Source organism: Camponotus floridanus, unplaced genomic scaffold (assembly GCF_003227725.1).
Source record: "Camponotus floridanus strain SB8 unplaced genomic scaffold, Cflo_v7.5 scaffold146, whole genome shotgun sequence".
In the NCBI taxonomy this organism is placed as follows: Eukaryota; Metazoa; Arthropoda; class Insecta; order Hymenoptera; family Formicidae; genus Camponotus; species Camponotus floridanus.
Window position 1 is genome coordinate 101,601 of NW_020229266.1, and position 25,701 is coordinate 127,301.

At 34.0% G+C, this 25,701-nt stretch overlaps 2 pseudogenes; both read right to left on the reverse strand.

The window, feature by feature from the left end:
• Positions 1-1,701: 1,701 nt before the first annotated feature.
• Positions 1,702-17,267, reverse strand: LOC105250365 (annotated as a pseudogene).
• Positions 17,268-20,542: 3,275 nt separating this feature from the next.
• Positions 20,543-25,383, reverse strand: LOC105250366 (annotated as a pseudogene).
• Positions 25,384-25,701: the final 318 nt, after the last annotated feature.

The window sequence follows — 25,701 nt, forward strand, 5'->3', positions numbered from 1 at the left end:
GTTCGTCCAGAATCTCCGCAAGGCGATTCACGAACGATTCCTTAATTTTCATTTCCTTTTAGTTGCCTTTTCTGATTTATTTACCAAGAATTCATATTGTTTTCTATCTTTATATTTCGTTTAAGCCTTCTTTATATATATTTAACTCTTCATTTCTATTCTTTTTCTTTACTCCCTTTCATTTTCTTTTAATTTCCCATTCCTTGCATTATTATTATTATTTTTCCTTTTTTTTTCTTTCTTCCCCTTTATATTATTTTCCTTTGTATTATCATTACTTTGGGAGAAATCATTGAAATAGATGAATAATTTTCGAACTTAGACTTGGCGAATCTTTTATCTTAATTTTATTATTGTATTTTAATTTGGACCTGTGTTTCGCCGAATTTAGAAAATTTTAATTCTAACTATAACACATACTCGAGAATATATACATACACGCACACATACTCACTCATGCATAACTACAACTGCTAAGATGTATTTTTCTTTCCTTATTTTTTTTTATATAATATACGTATTTTTTAATTTAATGTAGAATTTAATTATTTAACCCGTTCTCTTCCCTAAACCCTGAGATCGCACTAGGTCCTATTCCGCGTAACACGGATTAAATTCCTTTACTGAAAAGAGATGACCGAACGAATAGGCGTAAAAACGCAGAGTTAAAGAGACCTTCGATTGCTGACCTGTGTCAGGCCCTTCACGTTCGACCCGATCCATACACACGCCCGAATAAAATGTGTCACGGGGTAAGTAAGTTACGTTCTTACATACAGCTCATCCTTTCAGGATCTGGACGTAATAATGCAAAGAGACACGACAAAGTGATCTTCCAGCACGATAACGCTCGGCCACATGTTGGAAAGATTGTGAAGGCCACTTTGGAAGCACTTGGCTGGGACGTTTTACTTCACTCGCCGTATTCACCAGACATTGCTTCATCCGATTATCACTTGTTCAGATCAATGACACACGGACTTTCGGACCAGCACTTCAATAATTACGAAGAAATAGAAAAATGGCTCAATGAATGAACCGCTTCGAAGGACGAGTCGTTTTTCCATCACGGAGTACAACAACTGCCATACAGATGGGATAAAATAATAGCAAACGATAGCAAATACTTTGACTAGTGTACTTTTTCATGTTTTTTCACACTTGTAACAGTCCGATTTTCGGAGTAAATTGCGTATAGCTCGTCGGATTTCGGGTAATTAATCGTGAGCGAGTTAAAGGTAAAATAATAATTTATTCAGATAAAATGCGTGTGTACAAATTATTAACTGCGAGTGTATAATTGCGTGTATATCGATGCGAGTGTATAAACGTGAGCGTATGCAAACGAGTGTATCACGCGCGTGTATAACTGCGATGGTATAAATGCGTGTGTATAAATGCGGTCGTATAAATGCGCATGTATAAATGCGGTGGTATAAATGCGCGTGTATAAATGCGGTTGTATAAATGCGCTGGTATAATTGCGTGTGTATGAACGCGTGTGTACGCGATGATTGTTATGACGCGCGTGTCTATGCGCTCGGAATTGGTCGAAGACCTCGCGTTTGTTGTGGCGGTGTTTTTGCCGCGTTTCTTACGCGGGGAATCCCATCGTTCCGGGAATCCCGTAATCGGCGAAAAAACTATTAGATTTCGCGAATAAATATTCCGATTCCTCGAAGGGAAATCGCGTTCGATAGTTCAGGATCGCGTTTTTGATATGACTGGCCTCGAGAACTCTCGAGCGGGACGGCTCTGAACTCCACCTTCCGTGTATTTTTCCAGCCGGGATGCCGAGGAATGGATGGAGGCAGTACTCCACGCGATAGCGAGAACTCTCGGCTCAGGCTGAGTACTCTCGACCTGGTTGATCGGGGCGGTAGTGCCGGTTTCAGGTTTTCGGAGAATTCTCTTGAGCATACGGCTAAGAGCGGATCAGGAGAATGTGCTAATCAGCCGAAATACGGTCTTTTTATACCGGCTAATTATCCGCGTCGGCGCGCGGCGGTGTTATCCCTTCCGAACGGATTAATGCGGAACGGTACGGTCGGGCCCGTTCGGAAGGGTTCGGGTGTGCGCCGAGCGCGGGCTTTCGCCGGTCGATTGTTCGGGCCGCGTCGGCTTTCCTCGGCAATTTTCGGCCATTTAAGAAGGAATGACCTGTATTGTTTTGGGATTGTCGCAATAATTAACGAAATATTAAATAAGAAAGATCGGCCAATCTGCGTGAGTAAAAGCGCGCGGCGACGAAAGTCGTCCCACCGTAATCCGATACTACGAGCGCGGCGAAGCGGTGGGCGGGTCGCTCTCCGAGACATAATGGTGGTTTACGATATATCGTAATACCGCGCCGGAAAATGACTCGTCCCCCCTTTTCGTGGCGAGAAAATGATGCGCTATCATTTCCACACCACCTTGCGGTAGATAGCATGGTGCGCTTTTTTTATAGTGGTTTCCCTCATAGGCCTATTCCACTCTCAATTTAAAAATTATTCAAAATGCCATTTACTATACGCTGAATATATCGTAAATGTAAAAAATTAATGAACAGTACCTTTACAAAAATTGATTCGTGGTTGAATATCCCTCGATAAAATGTATTGCACACGTTGATAATGTGATACGATGATAAAATTCTTCAAGAATCTTTTCTTCATCTCGTACACGAAGACGCACTGCTGGACCGGTTATCCTGATATTATGCACGACACTCAGTTTCACATAATTATTGCACAACACGTAAAATTGTACGGCCACTTAATTTTCGTGCACGCCCGAGAAATGATTCCATGTAAATTGCGGCCGCACGATAAGTATTTTCTCCCGCTAGTCCGTATGCCACAATCATATCCGTATATTCCTGCAGAGTACACTTCATTTTCTTTGTTAATTTACTACGCAAACACAAGATTTATATTAAAACGTCTTAGCTCTTGCACGCTGTTACCAGACTGCGTACGCCAGCAGCACGCAACTACAGCTGACAGCTGAGCGGACATGGGAGTGTAAGCATACGTGTGAGTTCGACGCCTGCGCACTATGATTACACTCACATGTCCGCTCACCTGTAGTTGCGTGCTGCTGGCGTACGCAGTCTGGCAACAATGTGCGAGAACTAAGACGTTTAGTAAAAATCTTATGTTCGCGCAGTTAATTACCAGTGAAAATGAAGTATACTCCGCAGAAATATACGGACATGATTGTGGCATACGGGCTAGCGGGAGAAAATACTCATCGCGCGGCCGCAATTTACATGGAATCATTTCTCGGGCGTGCACGAAAACCAAGTGGCCGTACAATTTTACGTGTTGTGCAATAATTATGTGAACCTGAGTGTCGTGCATAATATCGGGATAACCGGTCCAGCAGTGCGTCTTCGTGTACGAGATGAAGAAAAGATTCTTGAAGAATTTTATCATCGTATCATTATCAACGTGTGCAATACATTTTATCGAGGGATTTTCAACCACAAATCAATTTTTGTAAAGGTACTGTCCATTAATTTTTTACATTTACGATATATTCAGCGTATAATAAATGGCATTTTGAATAATTTTTAAATTGAGAGTGGAATAGGCCTATGGGGAAAACCACTATAAAAAAAGCGCACCATGCTATCTACCGCAAGGTGGTGTGGAAATGATAGTGCATCATTTTCTCGCCACGAAAAGGGGGGTCATTTTTCGGCGCGGTATTGCGATACATCGCAAACCACCATCATGTCTCGGAGAGCGACCCGCCCACCGCTTCGCCGCGCTCGTAGTATCGGATTACGGTGGGACGACTCTCGTCGCCGCGCGCTTTTACTCACGCAGATTGGCCGATCTTTTTTATTTAATATTTCGTTAATTATTGCGACAATCATAAAACAATACAGGTCGTTCCTTCTTAATTCGAGCCAATCTACTTATTTATTTCATTAAGGTCGAAAATCGACGGACACCCTGTATATATTGACTGCATGATTGCGCCGCACTCATAATGTGCATACTGGCAGCAATATTGCGCCTTACTATCTGCGAAGAGGAATCGAGTAAAAAAGGTCATCGATAGACTAAATATCCAAATTATAGTCACAACAAGAATAAAAGAGAGAAGAATTTTAAGAAGAAAGAAGATAGTTGTATACAAATTGAATTGTAAAGATTGTAATTTATCATACATTGGACAAACATTTACGTACGCGAGTGAAAGAATTGTAATAATATAAAGTTACATGAAACTAATCACTCGGTCATTAGCAAACATAGAATAGATTCCGGACATGATTTTAATTGTCAATTGGGTCGAAACCCAATATTTTGCATAGCAAAAAGTATGTTCGAAAGAGAGAGATCGCTGAGATGTTCTTTATCAAGAGATTTAATAATCTAATCAACCTACAGAAAGACACGGATAGTTTAAACAACATTTATGACAAAATAATAAAGGTCACGTAGTTTCATTTTTCTTCTGGTTGTTTAGTTTCTTGACAAAATCTCACACGGACGCATCAGTTTCTCTCAAATTCGAATCTAGTTAAATAACGTTTTTTGTTAATGTGACTTGTGCAGTTTTGCAAGATTATCGTCTATGCCTGTCTCCTGATTATTATTACATCGTATATACTTGATAAGGACCACAACCATATGGTCGAAACATCGTATTAATAAACAAAATTTCTGGATAGTTTGGTCGACTACACTTTTTTTCAACGATCCTTGGATTATTGACTAGCGACATTAAATTATTTTTTTCTAATTTTTAAGAAAGAAGATAATTATTTGTAATAATAAACAGCATGGTTGCACTACATATACTGGCTGCATAATTGCGCCGCACTCATAATGTACATACTGGCAGCAAAATTGCGCCTTCCTATTTGTGAAGAGGAATGAAGTAAAAAGGCTATCGGAAGATAATATATCCAAATTATAATGACAACCCAGAATAAAGGAGAGAAGAATTTAAAAAAAAACAAAAGATAATTATCCTTAATTAATTATTCATTATGCTTATGCGTCTATACAAATTTAGTTGAATAGGATTTTATTGGGTTTTGAGCGGCAATATGTTTAGCTGCACACACACACACACATATACACAGAACTTTTAAAAGAATGAAATAAAAAACTTTTTTGAAAAAAAAAAATACTCCCGACTGCTACCAACAAAAAAGTACATTTAAATCATTATAAAAAAAAGTTTAATAAATAAAAAAAGTAAAACTAAATAAAATAAAAAGTAAAAAAAATTAATAAAAAACAAATAAAAATCTAAAATAAATAATAATTAAATAAATAAAAAAAGTAATAAACAAAAAGTAAATAAAATAAAAAAATATTAAGTAATAAAAAAAATATTTCACAAATATTTAATATTTATTCATATATATATAAATGTGTAAAAAAATATTCAAAATTATTATTTTTAATTTATTATTTTTAACAATTGTTAAATTATATAAAATTAATTTTTATAACTTTTTAAACATAAAATGTTTATAAATTGAGTGTTTGTTGTAAATGTAAAAAGAGGCATTTTAAACATTTAGGTATTATATACATTGTTATAATTATATAAACTAATTCATCTCTAAATCTTATAATTATATCTCTAAAACATATTTAAAAAAATTCAAAATGATTTTCATTCTTTAATTAAGAACGATTAAGAAAGGTAATTATAAAAGAAAAGTATTTTAATTTTAAAAATATTTGACTAGTGAATATTTTTGTATTTCTATATCTTTAAAATATTAAATTTATACACTAATATAATTCTTTGAAAAATTCACAAAATTTTTTTATTACGAACGAAACTTTAAATAGCAAATTTAATAAACTTTTAATAGCAAATTTATTAAAATTGCAAATATAAATTAAAATATATTCCTTTACTTATAAACATAAATTATGAACACAATTATATAACATTTTGCATTATTACTTCTTATTTTTTTATGATGGCAATTTTATTTTCATCTTTCAAATCGTTAAAAATATATTGAAGCTGTTCCATTAAACATCTCCTTTGATGTTTTAATAATTCTTAATCACTTATATTAGTAAATCCGAAAAAATTGATAGATATAAAAAAGTATATATGTAGGAAAAATGTTTATCATTCAAACAAATACAAATAGATAATTAACTTACAATTTTTCTTTATTATAAATATTAATTAATGAAAAATGAATGATATTATATTGTTATGCAAATTAACCAAATGTAAAACCTAACATTTCGATAATAAAATTTGCAATGACGTATTATTAGGTGTGTGAATTAATTTGGTCCGTTTTTTTCTTCCAAAAAAAGACTTTATTAGTGTGTAATGGTGCACTCCGATGTACCATTCCGAATTCCCGGCAACGTCATCAGCCGGAAGCTGCCGCCCGGCAGAACACCCGCCGGGCAAGGGCAGGGGCGCGATGCGCCCACATTTTTTATTCTTGAAACAAAAACCGGGGCCGTTAAATGTCGGAGTGATTAATTCGAGCCAATCTACTTATTTATTTCATTAAGGTCGAAAATCGACGGACATCCTGTATAACATCATGCGCTGCTATTCTTCTTTTGTCTTTATATTTCTTCATCCTACATACGTAGTTTTAATTATTATTATCATCTAACATATAACACAGAATATAATAATAATAAACAATAATTACATTAATTATGATGGGACTTCAATATGCCTTGCCTTCTTCTAAGTATTTCTGCAATCTTCCAAGTATTCTGTAATATTTTTATTAATAAATGTATCACGAAAGAAAGAGAGAGAGAGAGAGAAAGAGACACAGAGAAGTAATAATAATATTTAATATTTAAAAAGAAAGAGACAGAGAAAAGTAATAATAATATTTAATATTTAATAATAATAATATTTAGATTTAAATATATAATAATTATAGTTATGCAGCAAATATATAAACTTCTGTATAGCTATATAATTATAATTATGTAGACAAATATGCTATAAATTTATGTGTAAAAAATACAGTTATGTAGAAAATTATCCATATATATAAATATAATACATATAAATTGTATACAATTATCCCTATATAAGTATATTATTTAAAAAGTAATTTATATATTTGCATAGCTACAATAATAAAAATAATAATGTAACATAATGCGAGACAAAATCTTCTATATAATCACATAATTATGATTATACAGGGTGAGGCAAAAGTATGGAAACCCCTAAATTTTTCGAAAACTATGCATTTTAGAAACAAATGTTTCAGACAAAGGTTGTAAGGTTTCAAGTAATGCATTACGTAGCAATATCAGTGTAACCTTGAATAGCACCATCAACGTCACATAAAAATCACTTTGAATTTTTTAAATGGAATCCCCTACTTTTTATTATATATTCTTGTAGCTTGTTTCAAGAGCTTTCCAAAACACTATAATAAAGTATTTTTTCAGTGAGTAACTTTTCAAGTTATAAGGCTCGAAATAATTTCTTAATTTTACATAAACCATAAAATATCTAGTAAACCATTCATTTTTCGATTATTTTACCTTCATACTTTTATGTACAAAATAATGAGAGGAATCAATTGGTGTAAAGAAAACATACAGTTGTTTTTAAGAAAAAATATGGAATTGTTAATTGCAAATTACATATTTTTTCTTAGAAACAACTATGTGTTTTCTTTAACCTAAAATTAACAATTTAACCTAAAATTAAAAATTATATTATCTTTATATTTACTTTTTTAAGTTATGTTAATACTTAAGTTTTTTCACTCTATATTCGTCTTTTACTATTATTTTTGCACATATAAAAATATTATTGATCAGTATTTTTACATATACTTATATATATATATATATATATATATATATATATATATATATAATTGGTAGTAATATAATAGAAGTATAAAATACTGTGATAAATAATATTTTTTATATACGCAATAACAATAGCGACAGATAAACATATAGTAAAAAATCTTAAGTATTAACATAACTTTAAAAAAGTAAATATAAAGAGAATATATGATATATATGTTCTTTTAGCTTTTTGAATTTATATTTTTAATTTATATTAATTATATTAGAACTTTAGTCGTATAAAAAAAAGTTTTATCGATATGGAGAAAAGAAGTATTGCATATATTACAAGAGATGCAGCTGGAAATATTTTAATTGATAAAGATGGAAATATTACTTGTAAATTGGAAGGTATTAAAATTATGTATCTAAATATTAATCTATTCGGAATCAGATGTTGCGCCATGTTGATTTCTGCACTCTGTGGCAACTGTGGCGTTTTTTTCGTTTCGATCTACATTTCTGCATCTATGAAATTTTTACTATACTCGTCAGTTCTAGTTCAGAACTAGTGCAGAACTAGCGCAGCTAAAAAGAACAAACCTCTAGTCTTTCTTTTTCATAAATAAAATTTATAAATTTATTTTTATATAAAATAATAATGTCATCGGAAAATTTTTTTATTATAATATAAAATATGTATGTGTGTATTTTATTTTCAGATATATATATTAAATTTTGTAACAATTAATTACACTTAACAATAAATTAGGTGAGACTGTATATTTTCCATAATTAAAGTTAAAAGGAAGAAAACTAAATTATTTATGTTATTTTATTAATTCAGGAACAATTAATATGTGCATATTGTGACTGGGTGTTAAAATCTTCTCAAATTGCAGAACATTCTTGTTTTGCAAATTACAAAGAAGAAACGCAATTGATAGTGATAGATGATGCCAGACGTATTTTCATAAAAAGTATAATAAATTTTACAGATATTTGTTATTATAACTAATAACGAATTTAATCATCTGAACTTAATTACCCATACAGCACAGAATATTGCTGCAATATTTTGTGCTGTATGGGTAGTAATACTCTATTACACATGAAACAGTTAAATAAAAAAGTATATAAACATTTTGAATGATTAAATACTCACTATTGATATCGTTATTTAGAATATGAATTATTTTACCGTCAAAGTATACTTATATTATATCATTGCATTTAGATACTTGGTATGTGTAATATTTTAGTATGCGCACAAATTCAATGCAGTATGAATGACTAAATTTACCAGCAAGTAGTATTTGAAATAGATCATAAAATATTAAGGAACTATAATAAAATATAATAAACAAGTATTATTATATTTATGTAGATATATCACAAAATCAATTAAATTTTCAACAAAAGGATAATATTGATAAAGAAAATGAAGTTGTCGAGGAAACTATTACTTATGACAAATTAAAATTGGATGAAGATTTAATCAGTGCTGTTCAAAAAAGGCGTGCTTTATATGATTATCGTACTCGTATACCACTAAAAGAGCGAGGAAGACTAAAGAAAAGTGATTTATGGAAAGAAGTAGCCAATGTTTAAAAGGTAAAATTTATATTTACTATATATACGTTTGTGTACAATATATATATATATATATATATATATATATATATATATACACTTTTCGCAAAAATTAAGGGAACAAAAAAAAATTCCAAATTTTTTAGTAATTTTTGACAGGCTGTAAGTCAGTGAAAAATGGTCATATCGGCAATCTAAAAAAAGCAATCTGAAGCTTGAAGATTCTACTTTTTAGATCTTGCAGTCAAAAATTTCTACAAGTCGCATTTCCCGTGCAATCCTTCAATAAAGCACGGAAAAAAATTTTTGCAAATTTTACACATTTTATTTTTCAGTCCACGGGCATGAAAAAATTTTTCCGAGCTTAGCCAATGCATGAATCAAATAGCCTGTTTATTCGGCTTCAATTTGGTTTTTTTAAAATTTGGATACGACCTTTTGTCTCCGAGATATTGAATTTTGAATCCAAAAGGATCCTTTTTTGTTCAACCGCCAATATCTCGGCAGCCATTGGTCGTACAGCAAATTTAAGGGCAGTTTTGAAATCTGGAATAAATTTCCTACAAGATTCTGTCATGATTTTCTGGAAAAAAAATTTTCTTTTTCTACACATTAACATGAAGAAAGTAACGAAAAGTAACTTTTTCCCTTGTTTTGGAAAATCGACTGTATCTTTGTTCATACTGGCAACAAAGCTAGGATTTGAAGGTCATTTTACAGCTAAATGTGCCATTAATAACCCTGTAAATTTTCAGACCGATCCACTGAACCGTTTTTCTGGACCGATTGATCGAAATTTCGAAAAAAATTAAAGGAACAAGGTTTTTGTTGCTAAACTTAGCGTAATCTTCTTAGAAATGAAAAAATTTTTTTTTTCACGACTGTTTACACAATTCTTCGTCCATTACAGGTTAATTTGGAAAAAAAACAAAAAAAAAATTACAGAATTACGAAAAAAGAAGTGGTGCAGCTGGAAAACCAAAAAATGAAGAAATGAAACCTTCATTTCGTCATTATAATGCAATGAATTTTTTTAACAATGTATTATAATCGACAGTAAGTTTAATTGAAAATATTTAATGATATTTTTGATTCATGTTTATTTATAATTTATAATTTTTATTTTAGAACATTCTTATATCCTTATTACATCCTTAAGAGATACAATACCATCAGATGATATACAAGCTTTAACTTCAACTGATATTACAGATCAATCAACGTCATTAACATTAAATGATATCAAATAATGTGTTTGGCGATTTTTTTAATAATGAAAGCAATGATAATGAAAATATATCACATTCAGCTCTTTCGACTTCTACAAATTCTTCGTTATTACAAAGAAAAAGTACATATTTTTATTGTTTATTAATTACAAATATTAAATAAGTTAATAGTTTTAATAATAATAATAATAATTTTGTTTCATACATTGATTTCTTACAGAAAGAAAAAAATCAAGTTCTGAAGAATATGAAAAAGTTCTGATTGAAACTTTAAAGTAAAACGTACAGCCATGTCCTGTAGGATTTGTTACGTCTATCAGAAGGAATGCGTAAACTTCCTTATAGAGAAAGATCAAAATTAGAAATAGAGTTTTTATTAAGATTACGCGAAATTGAAGAAGAACTAGAATTATTAACATAATAGTTTTTATGCTTTATTATTATTTATATTACACATTATTACACTTATTATTGTTTCTTTATAATTTATGACTAACTATATATATATACAGGGTGTCCCATTTTAATGCCCCACCCAAATAACTTTCTTATTTTTAATTTTAGAAAAAGATGTTCAGACAAAGTTGTATGGTTTCAAGGGGGACATAAGGTGGTGTCATTAGTTTGACCTTGAAGAGTCACATGAAGATTACGTGAAGATCATTTTGAATTTCTTAAATGGAACACCCTATATATTTTTGCATATTCTTGTAGCTTATCTCGAGAGCTTTCCAAACACTATAAATAAACATTTTTTCATCAAGTACTTTTCGAGTTATGAGGCTTGAAATCATTTCTTAATTTTACATAAACCATAAAATATCTTGTAAAATATTCATTTTTCGATTATCTTACCTTCATACTTTTATGTACAAAATAATGAGAGGAATCAATTGGTGTAAAGAAACATACAGTTGTTTTTAAGAAAAAATATGAAATTGTTAATTGCAAATTACATATTTTTTCTTAAAATAACTGTATGTTTCTTTACACCAATTGATTCCTCTCATTATTTTGTACATAAAAGTATGAAGGTAAGATAATCGAAAAATGAATATTTTACAAGATATTTTATGGTTTATGTAAAATTAAGAAATGATTTCAAGCCTCATAACTCGAAAAGTACTTGATGAAAAAATGTTTATTTATAGTGTCTTGGAAAGCTCTCGAGATAAGCTACAAGAATATGCAAAAATATATAGGGTGTTCCATTTAAGAAATTCAAAATGACCTTCACGTAATCTTCATGTGACTCTTCAAGGTCAAACTAATGACACCACCTTATGTCCCCTTGAAACCATACAACTTTTGTCTGAACATCTTTTTCTAAAATTAAAAATAAGAAAGTTATTTGGGGTGGGCATTAAAATGGGACACCCTGTATATATACAGGGTGTCCGTCGATTTTCGACCAAAATGAAATAAATAAGTAAATTGGCTCGAATTAAGAAGGAATGACCTGTATTGTTTTGGGATTGTCGCAATAATTAACGAAATATTAAATAAAAAAGATCGGCCAATCTGCGTGAGTAAAAGCGCGCGGCGACGAGAGTCGACCCATCGTAATCCGATACTACGAACGCGGCGAAGCGGTGGGCGGGTCGCTCTCCGAGACATGATGGTGGTTTGCGATATATCGCAATACCGCGCCGAAAAATGACTCGTCCCCCCTTTTCGTGGCGAGAAAATGCGCTATCATTTCCACATCACCATGCGGTAGATAGCATGGTGCGCTTTTTTGGTAGTGGTTTCCCCCATAGGCCTATTCCACTCTCAATTTAAAAATTATTCAAAATGCCATTTACTATACGCTGAATATATCGTAAATGTAAAAAATTAATGGACAATACCTTTACAAAAATGCTGGACCGGTTATCCCGATATTATGCACGACACTCAGTTTCACATAATTATTGCACAACACGTAAAATTGTACGGCCACTTGGTTTTCGTGCACGCCCGAGAAATGATTCCATGTAAATTGCGGTCGCACGATAAGTATTTTCTCCCGCTAGTCCGTATGCCACAATCATATCCGTATATTCCTGCAGAGTACACTTCATTTTCTCTATTAATTTACTACGCAAACACAAGATTTTCATTAAAACGTTTTAGCTCTCGCACGCTGTTACCAGACTGCGTACGCCAGCAGCACGCAACTACAGCTGACAGCTGAGCGGACATTTGAGTGTAAGCGTGCGTGTGAGTTCGACGCCTGCGCACTATGATTACACTCACATGTCCGCTCAGCTGTAGTTGCGTGCTGCTGGCGTACGCAGTCTGGCAACAACGTGCGAGAGCTAAGACGCTTAGTAAAAATCTTATGTTCGCGCAGTTAATTACCAGTAAAAATGAAGTATACTCCGCAGGAATATACGGACATGATTGTGGCATACGGGCTAGCGAGAGAAAATACTCATCGCGGCCGCAATTTACATGGAATCATTTCTCGGGTGTGCACGAAAACCAAGTGGCCGTACAATTTTACGTGTTGTGCAATAATTATGTGAAACTGAGTGTCGTGCATAATATCGGGATAACCGGTCCAGCAGTGCGTTTCGTGTATGAGATGAAGAAAGGATTCTTGAAGAATTTTATCATTGTATCACATTATCAACGTGTGCAATACATTTTATCGAGGGATTTTCAACCACGAATCAATTTTTGTAAAGGTACTGTCCATTAATTTTTTACATTTACGATATATTCAGCATATAGTAAATGGCATTTTGAATAATTTTTAAATTGAGAGTGGAATAGGCCTATGGGGGAAACCACTATAAAAAAAGCGCACCATGCTATCTACCGCATGGTGATGTGGAAATGATAGCGCATCATTTTCTCGCCACGAAAAGGGGGGACGGGTCATTTTTCGGCGCGGTATTGCGATATATCGCAAACCACCATCATGTCTCGGAGAGCGACCCGCCCACCGCTTCGCCGCGTTCGTAGTATCGGATTACGGTGGGACGCGCTTTTACTCACGCAGATTGGCCGATCTTTTTTATTTAATATTTCGTTAATTATTGCGACAATCCCAAAACAATACAGGTCATTCCTTCTTAATTCGAGCTAATCTACTTATTTATTTCATTTTGGTCGAAAATCGACGGACACCCTGTATATATAGCAACATATATATAACTATATATAACTATATATATATATATATATATATATATATATATTATATATATATATATATATATATATATATATACACAGGGTGCTTCCGCAACATACAGATCGGTAAGTCGGGTTGCCTATCTGATGATCGATCTTCTTTTACCGACCTCCCATAATTGAAAAATAATAAAATCAGAGGATCGATCATGTAATTTTTTCGTGAAAAGTGAAAAAATTCCTTGATTGATACCTTGAATGCAAATCCGTAGGGAATGAGGAAAGCGAAATCAGCTTTTAACATTGATATAGTGTAATTGTAATATTTAATAACATAAATAACTTAAATAACATTAATAACATAAAATGACACAATTGAAATATAATAACACAGATAAAATATAATTAATTTAAACAAAAAACTATTTTTTAATGTTCACAATATATGCTCAATGTAACCGCCATTCTCTTCTAAACATAAAACAATCCTCCGCATAAAATTTTTCCTTACTCTCCAAATTATCGGAGGAATGATTTCCGTACACAAGTTTCAAATTTTATTTTTAAGATCTTCTTTATATAATGTTATTAATTTTTTTTTTTTTTTTTTTTTTTTTTTGATGACGCAGGGGAAAATGCATTACGCACCCCCCCCCAAGGCGCCGAGACGGCGCGCCAAGTGGGGCCCCCCCTTTCTTCGGTGTGGGTTTATCGTCGCACGTGCTGCTATCGCTCTGCCTCCAGGAAACGGAAACCATAACTTCTGGAGGCAGGGCAGCCCGGCCCAATTAAGGGCCCCAACTCGTGGCGCCGAGTGTTGGGCGCCAGTGCGACAAAGTCGCGTCTCACGTCGCCGCGGACGTCGGGATGCCGTCTCCCGGCGTGCGGGCTCCAACGCGTGGAGGGGGTTCAGAATGCCCCCTCCCGCTCCCGGTCGGACCCGGGAGCACACCCGTGGGGCCTCCTGCCCCTGAGGCCACCTGCCTCAAATCGCCGAGGTGGAGGCGAGGCCTACAACCACCCCAGCGACGCCGCATCCATCGGGAGGGGAGGAACACCATCTCCAAGCCCCCCCGACCCGCCGCCGCTTGGAGAGGGAGCTCGTCAACGAATGCATACGCACCAGGCGCCGAGACGGCGCGCCGGTAGTGTGGACTCCCCGGCCTCGGGAGAGGCTAGTCCTCTCCCTCGGTGTGCAATGCCGGGTATACCCACTAAAAACCCCTGCGTGCAGCCACCCGTGCTGCTATCGCTCTGCCTCCAGGAAACGGAAACCATAACTTCTGGAGGCAGGGCAGCCCGGCCCAATTAAGGGCCCCAACTCGTGGCGCCGAGTGTTGGGCGCCAGTGCGACAAAGTCGCGTCTCACGTCGCCGCGGACGTCGGGATGCCGTCTCCCGGCGTGCGTGGCTCCAACGCGTGGAGGGGGTTCAGAATGCCCCCTCCCGCTCCCGGTCGGACTCGGGAGCACACCCGTGGGGCCTCCTGCCCCTGAGGCCACCTGCCTCAAATCGCCGAGGTGGAAGGCCGAGGCCTACAACCACCCCAGCGACGCCGCATCCATCGGGGAGGGAGGAGGAACACCATCTCCAAGCCCCCCCCGACTTCCGCCGCCGCTTCCCCCGGAGAGGGAGGCTCCCGCCTACAACCTCCCCGGGTTCCGCCGCCACACGTCTCCCCTTTTTCAGGGGGTGGGGAGTTTAAAAAACTCCCCCCATCGCGGTCCCCTGTCCGACGGGGACGAAACATCGCGTCGCGCGCCTCCACGCGAACAAAAGGGCCCCGATGCTCGGGGGCCCAAGGCGCGCGAAGTGGGCACTCTTAGTTCACCGATCCCGCCCAGGCCGGAACAGCAGCCAATGGCTAACTGAACCGCCCCAGGGGACCGGGACCGACTTAAGCTCCCCCACCACGACAAGGTGATGCCCTCGGGGGAGTGTTATTAAATATTACAATTACACTATATCAATGTTAAAAGCTGATTTCACTTTCCTCATTCCCTACGGATTTGCAATCAAGGAATTTTTTCACTTTTCATGAAAAAAAATTACATGATCGATCCTCTGATTTTTTTTATTTTTCAATTATGCGAGGTCGGTAAAAGAAGATCAATCGTTAAATAGGCAACCTGACTTACCGATCTGTATGTTGCGGAAGCACCCTGTATATATATAGCAACATAAAGAATTAATTTTTTTTATTTATTTATATAATATTTTATATTTATAATTTCTATAACTATTATTACTACACTAATACTAATTCTAATTACAATCTATTAGATATAATAAAATGTTTAAAAAATGTTAAAAAAATTTATTACATTAAAAAAATGTAATTGCTTTTATAAAAATAAAAAAATTGTTTTTATAAAATCTTATTTAAAAATCATTATTATACGCTTTTTCCCATTGTTGTTCAATAACTCCAGTTGTACAAAAATAATTTGCAAATAAATCTCTAATAGTTCCACCGCGTTGAATATTATTATTTGTTAGTATTTCGGGAATTTGGATTTTTTCACAACTATTTGTATCTTGTGGAATATTAATAGAATATGTTCTTTGTTTTGTAGGGAGAGAAAGATCTTTAATCATTAAAAAATTGTGTAAACATACGGCAGCTTTAATAATAGAAATAGCATGATCAACATTTGTTGCTAGAGGCCTTCTAAAAATTCTCCATTTTGCAGTTAAAATTCCGAAAGCACATTCAACAATCCTTCGAGCACGACTTAGTCGATAATCAAAAACTTTTTTCTGTAGGTTTTGTTAAATTACCCATTCGTGGATATGGTCATAACATATATGAAGTTAAAGCAAATGCTTCATCACCTACAATAACGTAAGGCAATTCAGGACCATTCTCTGAAATTGATCTTACTTTTGGCAAATTTAAACGATTGTTTTCTAAACGATGTCCAAGTTCATTCTCCTGGAATATGCCTCCGTCACTTCGTCTTCCTTCTGCTCCGATATCAACTATAGTAAAAATGCAGTTTGCATCTACAAGTGCTAGAAGCACAACACTGTGATTGCCTTTATAATTATAATAAGTTGAACCGCTATGAGGTGGAGTCTGCATCATAAAAGTGTTTAAAAAAATAATAATTTATTAAATTTAATATATATAATAAATAAATACATAATAAATAAATAACCTGGAGTTCCATATGTCTTCCATCAATCGCTCCAATGCAGTTTGGAAAATCCCATATATTTTCAAAATCATTAGCTTTCTTTATCCATAAATCTTCTATAATTTCAGGAAAAATTTTTTCTTCTAAAATATCCCAAATAGCTTCACAAATTTCTGCTACAATTTTTGACACAGTATTTACTCCAACTTGGAAATCAAAAGATATTGATGACATACTGTCACCTGATGCCAAATAGCGTAAGCAGATTTGCAGACGTGTATATGCAGATATTGGAACTTTTATAGCTTCTTGTTTCATGATTATTGTCTCGATTAAATTTAATAATTCAGTAAATGATGTTACACTCATTCGCAAATATTCAAGATATTTTTCTGGATCAATATTTTCCATTTCTTTGATTAAATTATTACTTGCTCCTTGATTATATCTTTTTTCTTCATTTAATATTGGTCAAACCCAAAATCTTCGTTGTTTTCTTTCTTCTTCATTAATAATTTGTAAATTAAAAAAGCTTGTAATAATTTTCTTCGACGCAATTCCTTATGGCATCTTAATTGTGGAGTTGTTTTCCACTCTCTAATTCTTTTTATTAATAGTAATAATATTTTATTTGCTTTCATTATTTTAATTTCCTAAAATAAATAAAAATTATTTATTATAAAATATTTATTAAAATATTTATTAAAAATATATTATTCTGAATAAAATATTTGTTACAATATAAAATGTAATTTTATCATCGTTTCATATAAATTTAGTTTAATTTTATATTTTCACAAAATATAAAAACAACAAAATTATACTAAAATAATATATCTCTTGTTAAATTTATATTATTATAAATTTTTTTCCATTCCGCTTTTATATGACAGGGTTCCCATGGAATATATTTTATGAAAAAACGGAAAAAATTCTAACCTAAAATTTACAATAATTCTGAATTAGCTTTGTTTTTTCGTAAATTATATTCCATTGGAATTTTCCATTTATTATAAAAATATATTTTTTTACAAAATTGATTATTTTTGTCAACTATAATTCATAAAAAATAATTTTTTACTCTTACTTATTTCCGCTTTTTCTGGTACATGGGGAACCCGGTTATTTAAAATCGGAACAGATATGTCTTTTGGAGAAACGTTCTGATTGGTTACCCCCACTATACTTCTTTTCCGTTCCGCTTTTTCTTCTACGTGGGACTGCACCCTGAAACGCATACTCTCTCCGTCTTTTGCCAACCGTAGGTTGGCAGCAGTCGGGAGTAAAAATTACTGCACATAAATATATATTTAAATTTTTAAAAAAATTTAATTAAATTGTGTGTGTTGCGCGTGCGCACACTTAAATATGTGTATAAAATTCATTTATTAAAATAACGTAAAATTTTAGTTAAAAAATTATAAATTCCATAATTCCTTACCAATAACATTATTAATAATATAATACAATATACATGTATGTTGAAAATTACCCTAGCAACACACATGTTCAAAAGACGTCCATAGAATATCTAGAGCACAGTCAAAAAATATTTTGTCTTCTGGATGTCTTCTCGATGACCTTTGGACATCTTTTAGACATGTGTGTTGTTAAGGTACTTAAACACATATTTATTTTTTTCGAGTTATTAATTCATCATGTATCATTATTAAATATAAAATTCGATGGAATATTAAACGTGTAAAAGCCAGTACTAATTCTGAGACAAAGAAGCAATAAAGTCTAGATTTTATCTGAATATTGATAAATTATTTGTAGCCTTCAATGTTTTGTCATAGTAAAATTTCATACATGTTACAATAATATTAAATATGTAATAATATGAATGTGTTACTTATTTAAAAGATATTAAACAAAAGTAAGTTGAATCATTTTTCACTATAGCTAGCAAACATATTTCTATGGTATTTATTAATACAGCCATGTATTTTGTGCAATAATAACAAAAAATATATCAATATATGAATTCAAATACTATACTAGAACAAATATAATGACAAAAAATTATATAGAAAAACCGATTTATAATAAATTAGATAATGTATAATATTAACATTGGTGCTAGTGTTATACTTAACTAGAATAATTTGACTGCAGAAAATTATGATCAATAAATCACATATTCATTGAAAAATAACTAAATTAGAAAATGATAATTATTTCATTGTCGAATATAAATGTACATTTATTTTTTGCATTTTTGCAACTTTTAACAACTGAGATAATACATGGAGAATATCAAAGATACTGTATAAGCTATTTTAATTAATGTATTTTTAATGTACTGATATAAACAATGTATTGAATTTTTAGACATTCACGTACATCTAAGATGTACACTCAATACATACACACAAGTACACACAACAAACACCTTAATAAAATATCATCTATCTTAATAAAATATCATAATTATAGATTTGACATGATTTATTTTCAAAATAATTAACAATTTCGCACAAGCGCAGGGAGAGACAGTTCTATATAATATGACATTTTCATTCCCATATATTCTACCATACATATCTTATGATGAATTTTTATAATATGATATCCAATGTAGTAAATATATATAATAGTACACATTTCGTGTGTGACTGTAAAATTTAATAAAATTTATATAAAAATTGTACAACAAAAACAGTTCTAAATATACATATACATTATATTTTCAAATTTAGGTATTCAACGTTCGCTGATCATCGCATTTCTATCGTCACTTACCAATTAGCATTGAAGGCACTTGTAGATACTTGTAGTATTACATCGGTCAATTAAACCGAAGTCATATTTTATACTTGTAATCGTAAGTTTTTTATATAAGATAATCATTATGAAAGACATTCGATCTAGAAACACACGCGCAAATGATTATATCTATTGTTTTTCCTCTTAATTGTTATAATTATTTCTAAATTTTATCTGCTCTTTATATATGCTCTAATATCTGTTCTAATATTGGCTCCTTCCTAAAGATAGGTTGTCGAAATTAATTGAAATTTTCCCAATTCTTGTTATTTTTTAATGCACTAATAATTACTTAATTTTATTTCTCCCATTTTTATCACTGTATACATCAGTGTACGTCATTAAGCTTAACTATGAATAAAATAACGCTTTATTGGCACATTTTGTATAATGAAATATACAATATACTCAATAAATATCTTGCATACAGAGATTGAAATTTATCAATCATATGTTGTATGATCGATATATTGTGTCTTCATATTTCATTCGATAAAGTATCTTAATTCTTAATGTCTAATTTCTAACTTAAGTTATATAAACCTTTGAGGTATTTAACGATGTAAATCCCTATTTTTAAAAATAATAATTTATCTCAGTGGCACTTTTCAAATGTACGTAATTTAAAAAAGGCACTTTGAATTCTTATATCACAACTATACAAATTTTATTATATATAAATACTATAAATTCCATTTTTTTGAAGATAGCATGAATTTTATCGATATCACTTATATTAAGGCAAAATTTCATTTTTAATTAATATTATTTCATGTGCTATACATCAAACCTCAAATATTCCACGTATATTTGATTTTCTTAAAAAAGACATAAGTTTTAAATTAAATATATAATTCATGTTTAATGTAATATCAAGGAGCAAATTATAACACTTTTTTTATTGAATAATAATGGAATTAAATTCGTATTTCTTATAAGTATACAGTAGGTTATTGGATCATTTGCAAATATCTATTTTCTTCCAGCAAAGAACTAAGCGAAGACGTCATGTCATTAACAACCATATTAGCGCTAGCTGGTAAAGGTTGCGGTAAAGATATAGGATGCGTCGAACTGGAGACATTGGTTTCGTGAGTCTGCGCATTGCCGGACCAATTCTTACATTGTTGAACGTACTCCAATGTCCTGCGATAAGAATCATGTCTCATGCCTTGAGGCGGCTTCACCGGCGAGCTCTGCTGCGATTGACTAATATCCCTGCACTGTATCTTCGGCAATGATCCATGTTGATCGTGATAACATTGATTTATGACCACGGACAATTACAATTGTACTATTGATGAGCCAGAAAATTACTTGAGCGCATTTGACAATTATGTGCACAGGTTGTTGTTGTTGCATTTTACAATTAGTCTGCTGCGTATTGCAAAGCTGTGATGATGTTCTTTTCGAAATACCACTGTCATTGATCTGACGATGCACGCCATTAGGATGAACGCAGTTGGTGATTTGCAAACAGGGTGTCGATTGTTGAGGCTGCTGGCAGTTTTGAAGATTTGTAGTGAGTGTATTTATCGGTTTGCTCTGATTTGTAAGATTTAACTGAGAACAATGCGACATTGGACCACATTGGTTTATCACCGGAGATTGTTGTGCAGAGTGCATGTTAGGTATCTGACTATTAGGCGTTACCATAGGCCTCGCGCATTGACCGGAAGACTGCGTACACTGCGTGTTCGGATGGAAAATGGTCGAATTGGATATAAGTGTGGTCAGCTGCGCGTAATGTGACGATAATTATTGATCTGTTAATCGTATTTGCATCGCGTGATTAGATGATACGCAAGTCTGATTGGAATGATGATTGACTTGACTGGCGGCGGTGCCGGTGCAGTTTGCGTTAATTTGACCAGTGCAACCATAATTTGGATAGTAAGCATGATGTGTATGATTCTGGACACAATTTCTGGTGAGTTCGGCGGAGTTTTGGGACAAGTTTTGCGGTGCGTGCTGCGGCGCCAATGCGCCAGCCGCGGGAGACGTTAGTGGTTGATCACTCAAATGAGTCGAAGCATAAGAGAACTCGGTGACATAACCTGCGTCGTGGCTGGGCTTGCTTGATCTCCAGTAACCTGAAATCCGTAATTCGTTGGCGGACAATACTGCAATAAAGGTTGAGTCGTACGTGAACTTTGGCCATAAGGTGCAGAAGAATTCAAATAGTTCGGACAAAATTGCTGTGCGACTTTCTGAGTGAGATAACAGTTTGGTTGATGTGATTGATTGTAATTACACGTGGGTTGCATCTGTCGTTTCTAATGCAAAATATTCATACATATCGGCGATTGATAAATAGAGGACTGCTGCGATAACTTTGATTTCCACTCGCTTGAACCTATAAAGCAATAATTTTAAGATTTAAAAAAATCAATGTTAGAGAAATTATATGAATCTGAATAAATAAAAAATACGCTTACCCCTTTAAATACTACATCATTTCATCGGGAATAAGCACCTTGTTTTTTACCATTTCACTTTCATTCATCTCGTCCAGGATCCTCTTGATTAGGATGAAGCTCAGGCTGCTATTCATACAATTGTGCCGATCTTAGTCTGGAAGAAATCGGAGGGAAATTTCCTTGGGCCTAATTACTGTGAATAGGTTCAGACATTCATCGATCATTCGACGGTTGCGTACAATGGCCGCTCGGATTGTTCCAGTCGCCTGTTATTGCCTAAATATTCTGCGCATACATATCATATCGTTTAAAATTGTTCTCCGTAGTATTTGTGCATAGTCTCATAACATAAAGCATTACCTGAAGAGACATATTTTGCGTTTGAACGACGAGATTACTCGTTGAATAAGGTCCTTGAAGATGATTCGGTGGATTGAGTCTGCCGGAAGTAGTACTCATCTGACTACTTCTTCTAGATGTACCAGGACTGATCGGATCGTAAAAACTTTTAGGTCCCACAGGATCCATTCTTAAAGCACTAATAGCACTTGCTTGGCTGCTCTTTCTGCTACCGAAATCTGTAGATTTCATACTATCGTAATAAGTGCTGACAGTACTACTGCTGTCTCTCCGCGGCTCGCCGAGTACTTGCAATCTCAGCTGGAGATCGGACAGACTCGTCTGCCGTGTCTAGTCACCATTGTTCTCTATTTTCAAATCGGTGATTCTTCAATTGAAATCGCCGATATTACCCTGAAGTGCGACACCGCGAATCTCTCGCACTTTCGCTACGCCAAATGACATATTTTTGGCATAGCTTTAGCGTTCAGTCTTCCTTTCAGACGATTTCTCGTCGTGGGCGCTAGCACTTGTTGCTGCTGTGATTCCATTCCACCTGCGACCTGCAAACAATCGTAACGTCATCCGAGAGAACAAATAATTTTAAGAAAAGGAGGGGTATCAATAAGGCCGTTTTTTAGCCCACTCTAAACTGTGGCATTTTTTTTCTGCCGATGTATCTCATAATCTCCTACCATTTCATGATTGTTCAGTAATATGACAATCCGTTTAATACCAGGCTTGATTCTATCTTGAATGCATGAAGGTCAAATGAGCTCTTTTTCGTATTTAAAGCAGCACATACTCTAGTAATTTTTGAGAAAATAGAGTAATGGAAGTTCAACAATGACATGTTGAAATGAGACCGGTTCTACTACTATGTGAAACATCCCATCGATTTTTGAAGTTTCAAGTTGCCCGTTCTCAGTCTCTAATTGCTCGGACAGCAAACGGTTCTAGGAGGTTGTAAGATACATCGGCAGGAAGAAAATACCACAGTTTGGAGCGATTCTGACGTAAGCCAAAAAACAGCCTTATTGACACCTCTTCTTTACCCGTTCTTAAAAAAAAACCTTAAAACTTAGAGAGCATGATTTAAAGAGCAATCCGGAAGACTCACCATGGCACGTAGTGCTACAGGAAGATCGGCGATATCTAAATCGTCCGACTTCACGTTCCACGGCTCTTCGGCAAGAGTGATTCCATCACCGATAAGGGCATCTATTCCAGCAACCTTGTCGTTGCAACTGCCTACCAATGCCTTGTTGCTGCATCATACTGGGCGGACTATTGGCTGCACTCTCGGACTTGACGCTTGGGCTTGAGTGACTAGTTTTTGGATGAAAATCTTCGCTTCTACTAGAACCGTGACCACCTGTACCTGCCTCGTCGCTATCACCGCCACCTTTGTTTTTCTTGTTCGCGTAGAACTCGGTGTCGTGAACTGTCTTGACATGCTTTCGCAGAGACGACGGTTCCGTGTACTTCTTTGTGCAATCAGGAACTTTGCAGACGTATAGTTTCTGATAGGCAAGAATTTCGATAATGCGATTAAATAGAATTATCTAAGCAATGATCATAGATATCGAAAGACAATCTGAGCTATCTGTCGGCTATTAATATATAAAATAACATACTAGCTAGCATTCATATCTCTCTTATGCAAATTTTATTCTGTTTAAATCTCCTTTCTTTCGGCATGAGTAGCTGAAGAGGATAGAAAAATGTGATACTTACCTCACTAGCGTTCTGTTTTGATGCTTCGCTCTGTCGCTGGCATTACTGAAAGCTTTGCTGCATCCTGGATATTCGCAAATATATGGTTTCTCGCCAGTATGAGATCTGAGATGAATCTTGAGAGAGTCTTTTTCAATCGCGAATAAGCTTTGAAGCAATCCTCAAACTGTATTCAAAAAAACATTTAATTAATTGCATTAACGAGAAGGATTAGTGTGGCATTAAGATTTTATCTTAATATGTTATGACTTCTGAACATCAAATAACTAGTTTAAACGTCGGTGTTCAAAAACAAATGCAGGGTGTTAAAAAAAACCCTGAGGTACTTCGCATGCGCGTAGCTCTCAAACATTTTTAGCTAGAAGTTTCTCCTCTTACTGCTTTACTGCCAACGCCCTTGCATCTCTAAAACGTGTGTTTATTAGTGTTTATGCTGAATATTTTTATTTTTATGATAACTGACCTCACAAACGACCAAAAGGTGTGCCTTATCACATCCTTTTATGAAAATGGCTCTAGATATGCTGCAGCTATTCGCGCTCTAAGATACCGATTAAGATAATATAAAAAAACTCCCGTGCGACAACACTTTAACAAGGTTAGAATTCGAATTTTTCTGATTGTGCTTTTGTGACGATTTTTTAAAAATCACTGTTAAGTTTAATTTTCTTTGCAATTTCGCACCATCCAAGCTTGATTGTGTTGTTTTCAGCTTAATAAAAAAGTTTCAACAACATGCATCGTTCTTTTTCTTTTTTTTTCTATGGGGCTTTCTAAAGGACCGAATATATTCTAAGAGACCAACAAATGAACAAGAACTCGAAACTGCCATAAAAAATTAAAACCATTGATAGCGAGATGCTTGTCAGAGTATTTACAGCCTTCCAAAGACGACTCGAGTTCTGCTTAAACTCAAATGGAAGTCACATCGAACATATAATTTATTAAAAGTCAATGTCTTAGGATTATTTTGATATCCTGTACGCTTACTTTTTCATATTATTAAATTTTTTATATACAGGTTTAAAAACTCATGTTATTTTTTAACACCCTGTACATAAAGAAAAACAATTCTCTTCAGAAAACGTTGTTTTGCAATTGAAGCTTAAAATTGAAGATTAAAATGACTCAATCTTTTATTCTAGTCTAATTATTATAACAATATTCGCATTTTTACATTACATTTTCATACAAGAAAGGCATCATAAACACGTATCAAGATTAGCCGCGACTCACGTACTTGAATTCAAAACATCAGTCATACGGTTCTATAAATACCGCATATTATGTAGATTGCATGTATTCTATGTTAACCATAAAAAAATAAATTGCATAAATATGTATGCATATGCACGGAAAAGTTGACCCATTATTCATCTAAAATGAAGAAAGTAACAATATGGTCCTATACATTATCCATTTGATTGGTTAATTTCTTTATGCATTTGCATTGTGCGTTCATGCAAATCTGTCTGGATAAGCCCTGAGAGACTCGAGCATCAAGATTCAAAGAAAAGTCTATTTATTTATTTTGAGAATATAATGACAATATAATAAGATAACTGTTATATCTTAGAGAA